The sequence below is a fragment of the Phyllostomus discolor genome, chromosome 10, assembly GCF_004126475.2.
Source record: "Phyllostomus discolor isolate MPI-MPIP mPhyDis1 chromosome 10, mPhyDis1.pri.v3, whole genome shotgun sequence".
Taxonomy (NCBI): domain Eukaryota; kingdom Metazoa; phylum Chordata; class Mammalia; order Chiroptera; family Phyllostomidae; genus Phyllostomus; species Phyllostomus discolor.
Window position 1 is genome coordinate 57,291,635 of NC_040912.2, and position 5,060 is coordinate 57,296,694.

General features: G+C 39.9%; 1 pseudogene; it reads left to right on the forward strand.

Annotated features, from left to right (window-relative positions):
- Window positions 1-394: 394 nt before the first annotated feature.
- On the forward strand, window positions 395-1,705 carry LOC114507972 (annotated as a pseudogene).
- Window positions 1,706-5,060: the final 3,355 nt, after the last annotated feature.

Here is a 5,060-nt window from a genome sequence, read left to right on the forward strand (position 1 = left end):
TGTACAAATTGATAGTTTCAATTCATCTCTGGGATGTTAAGTACAGCATAGGAAATATAGTCAATAATATTGCAGTAACTATGCATTGTCCTAGGAGGTACATGAATTATTGGATGATGACCTTCATAAATTATATAATTTTCTAATATAAAACTAACATTAACATTATTAATTTCAAGAATAAGATTAGAAGAGAGTACAATCAACTTTTGTACAGCAAAATAATCCGACATACTAAATGCAAGTTAAAATTCCTGGAGGATGGTGGGAGGAGCCTGTGGCCATGGAAGTTCTAGTCTGTTCTTCCTCATGGAAGCTGTCCCTTTCCACATGGTTACATGGAGTTGGCAACTTAGCTGCCCCACCACCTCCTGACCATGGATTGCCCAAAATAAGTGAGCTTGTGGCCTTTGTAAAAATGGGTAAGCAGGATCTCAGCATTCTGCATACTGAGGAAATGCACTTCCTGAGAGAGTGGGTAGAGAACATGGGAGGTAAATATTACCTGCTTCTCATAAAACTAAATCAGAAGAAAATAAGGAAAAAAAGCAGAAAGTAAGAAGGCAGAGGTAGACATTAAGACAAACCATGAAGTGAGGAAGGTGATCAATAAATTGACAGTGAAGGTATGAGTGAATCAGACGCTAATTCCTCTAAAAAAAATGGGACATGAGTCCTGGATGGTGTGGTTCAGTGGATTGAGTGTAGGCCTGTGGATGGAAAGGTTGCCAAAAGGCACATGCCTGGGTTGTGGGCCAGGTACCAAGTTCTGGGTAGACTATAGGCAATGGATCAATATTTCTCTCACACATAATGATTCTCTCCCTCTCTTTCTCCTCCCTTCCCCTCTCTCTAAAAACAAATAAATAATGTATTTACAAAAAAGAAGTTGGAGTTGAAAATGTAGAGATAACCAAGGAAAATGATGGATTAGGCGAATGATAAAAAAAAGTGGCTGCAATTGATGTTGTAAATGATGGTGAACTACAGAAAGCCATTGACTTGTTCACAGATGTAATTAATCTGAATCTTTGCTTGGGCATCCTATATGCCAAGAGAGCCAGTGTCTTCATCAAATTACAGAATCCAAATGCTTCCATCTGAGACTGTGATAGAGCTATTGAAATACATCCTGATTCAGATCAACCTATTAAGTAGCTAGGGAAATCACAAAGATTTGTGGGCCATTGGGAAGATGCAGCACAAGATCTTGCCCTCGAATGTAAATTAGATTATGATGAAGATGCTATTATAGTGCTGAAAAAACGTTCAAACAAGAACCCAGTAAATTGCAGAATGTCAGATAACATATGGGTGGAAATGTAAAGAAAAAGAAATGAAGAAAGAATGGAAAGTGTTAAGAGGGCTGAAGAAGAACATGAGAGAGCCCAGTGGGAGGAAGAAGCATATGAAATTTAGCAGTTCAGTATGGCTGCTTTCTAGGTAGCTTTCCAGGTACAATGCCTGGTAATTTTCCTGAACGAATGCCTAGAATGGGAGGGGATATGCATGGAATGTCAGAAATGCCTGGACTTAATGAAATTCTTAGTGATCCAGAGGTTCTTGTAGCCATGCAGGATCCAGAAGTTATGGTGGGCTCCCAGGATGTGTCTCATAACCTGGCAAATATATCAGAATATCAGAGTAAAGAAAGGTTATGAATCTCATTAATAAATTGTCAGCCAAATTTGGGGGTCAAGAGTAATGGACTTCTGAGATATAAAGCCCTTACTGAAAAGAGAGCAACTTGGATCCACCAATGAATGCTACGATAATACAAATCAATGTATGTCTGACCTTCTCATGAAGAAAGTTTGGGTGCATTGATGAGAATACCTATGCCTCTGCAACCACACATTGATGTTTCACTCCACTTCTTTCTCCCTCACTTCCCCTCTCTCTATTAAAAATCTTTTAAAAATAGAATAGTATAGGAAATGAAGCAGCAAAGACCTTATATGTACAGCCCCATGGACATGAACTAAGACTGGGGGAGTGCTAGAGGATGGAGGCATACAAGTCAGGAGAAGATAAAAGAGAAAAAATTGGGACAAATGTAATAGCATAATCAATAAAATATACTTTAAAATAGCATTTGACAAATTTCAACAACTTTTCATGATAAAGGCACTGAACAAGCTAAGAATAAAATAAAACTACCTCAATATAATAAATTACATATGAAAAAACAGCAAACATCATACTCAGTATTGAAATTGGGAAATTTTTTCCTCTAAGTTTAGAAGCAAGAAAAGAATGCCCTCCTTCACCTCTATTCAGCTTAGCACTGGAAGTTCTATATTGAGCCTTGAGAAAACAACACATAAATAGAAGGCATCTAAGTAGAAATATAAGAAGTAGAATTCTCTCAGTTTTCAGTTCACATGGTCTTATATGTATAAATAAGTAAAGATTCCACAACAAAAGAATACTAAAGCCAATAAATGAATTCAACAAAGTAATAAAATATAAAGTTAACATAGAAAAGATCAGTTGCATTTCTATATGCAAACAATCTAAAAAGAAAATTATGAAAATTCTATTTACAAGTGCATGAGAGAGAATAAAATAATTGGGACTTAATTTAATCAATGAGGTTGAAAAACTGGTGTAATAAACAATTCAAAAAAGACTTCTAGCCAAGATGGAGGTGTAGGTAGATATACTTTGCCTCCTTGCACAACCAAAAGAAGACAACAACAAATTTAAAAACAACAAACAACAAAAACTGCCAGAAAATTGACCTGTATGGAAGTCTGACAACCAAAGTGTTAAAGAAAAACATTCATCTGGACTGGTAGGATGGGTGAAGATAGGCAGCCAGGGCAAAGAGGACTCAAAGCAGTCCAGTCGCTGGAAGACCAGGGTGGGTGGCAGCTGGTGGAGGGGGCATTCCCACATTTGCAAGCAGATAAACCAAGAAGAAGAACTTGGGAGCAAGACAGACTGCACAACCCAGGGCTCCAGTGTAGGGAAATAAAGGCTCAAAACCTCTGACTGAAAAAAACCTGTGGGTGTTGTGGCAGGGGGAGAAAACTCACAGCCTCATAGGGGAGTTCATTGGAGAGTTCATTGGAGAGACCCACAGGGTTCTAGAATGTACACAAACCCTCTCACCTGGGAATCAGAACCAGAAGGGCCCCAGTTAGCTGAGGAAGTGACTGAAAGCTAGCTGAGAGCTGAGCAAGTGGCACTGTTCCTTCTCAGACAACTCCCCATATACAGTGCCACAAAGCAGTGATGTGAGTTGCCCTGCCCTGATGAATACCTAAAGTTTTGCTTTTACTATATAACAGGCATGCTGAGACAAAAATATATGGTCCAAATGAAAGAACAAATCAAAGTTCCAGAAACAATACAACTAAGCAATGTACAGATAGACAACCTATCAGATGCAGAGTTCAAAACACTGGTAATCAGGATGCTCACAGAAATAGTTCAGTAAGGACTCAAAATATAGAAAAAAAAAGAAGGCTATGAAAAGTGAAATAAAGGAAAATGTACAGGGAACCAACAGTGACAGGAAGGAAACTGGAACTCAGATCAATTGTTTTGACCAGAAGGAAGAAATAAAAGTATTCAACCAGGACAGAATGAGGAATAAACATTAAAAAAAAAAAACATGATGAGAGGCTTAGGAACCTCCAGGAGAACTTTAAATGTTCCAACATTAGAATCACAGGGGTGCCAGAAGGAGAAGAGGAAGAGCAAGAAATTGAAAACTTATTTGAAAATATAATGAAGGAGAACTTCCCAAATCTGGCAAAGAAAATAGACTTTCCAGGAAGTCCAGGAAGCTCAGAATCCCATAGAAATTGGACCAAAATAAACATACACCAAGGCACATCACAATGACATTACCCAAGATAAAAATAAGGAGAGAATCCTTAATAGCTGCAAGAGCAAAGGAAACAGTTACCTATAAAGGCTAGTTCCCATAAAACTATCAGCAGATTTCTCAAAAGAAACCTTGCAGGCAGAAAGAGCTGTAAAGAAGCACTCAAAGTCATGAATGGCATGGAATATTATGCAGCAGAAAGAAGAGCTCCTACTTTTTGTGACAGCATGGATGGAACTGGACAGCATTATGCTAAGTGAATAAGCCAGGCGGTGAAAGACAAATACTATATGATCTCACCTATAAGTGGAACCTAATCAACACAACAAACAAGCAAGCAAAATATAACCAGAGATATTGAAATTAAGAACAAACTGACAGTACCCAGAGGGGAGGTGGGAAGGGATGATGAGGGGAAATGGATATGGGTTTTGTTGGGAACTGCCCTGCCTGGTTTCAGGAGCTGCAACCCCCCATAGCTAAGGCTGAGTGAGCAACCTTTGGACCATAAGCCACTAAGGAGACAAAGGTTATCTCCCTGGCAGGACCAGTGTTTCTGCTCCTTTTTCCCTAACTGGTCCCCAATGCTTGATCAGTTAGCCAATGCAGGGTAAGATTCCCCAAGGGGGAGAACGACCTAAGACAGGCATGATCATGTGGCGGCCCCAGAGAAGGACTTGAGGGGCTATGGACAAAGGCGTTGATGGACCCTCACCCCTCAGCTTTGACAAGCCTGAGTCCTCATTCTGTCTGCTAGAAGTCTCCTAATCTCTTAGCTGCCTGACTTATGCTGAAACAATGACAGAGGGTGGTGCAGCCCTGTGCTGGAAAGGGCAGGCTCCCAGGCTAATCAGGCCTGAGAAAGGACTTCTAAAATCCTGTGAAACCTGCTTTGGTGAGAATGCTCTTAATTAAATGATAAAGGCCTGAGCAGGAAATGAGTTTGTTTACCAAAGTTTTGTAGCCCATTAGCTAACAGACCCTGACTCAGAATAGGCCCTCAGAGTTCTTTGTATGTTATCTATTGTTTGATCTTTACTGCCGGACAACGATTGATGAACTTCACCTGTATTCCTGTGCCATTTAAAAGTCAATAAAAACCCTGTGAAGGGAAGGATCAGGGTGCTATCCTTTGAGAGAGTTGCCAGGCCACTCCAAGGCACCCTCCTTTGAGACAGTACCCTTGCCGTCCCTTTTCCTCCACTGGACTCAGTAGTCCATG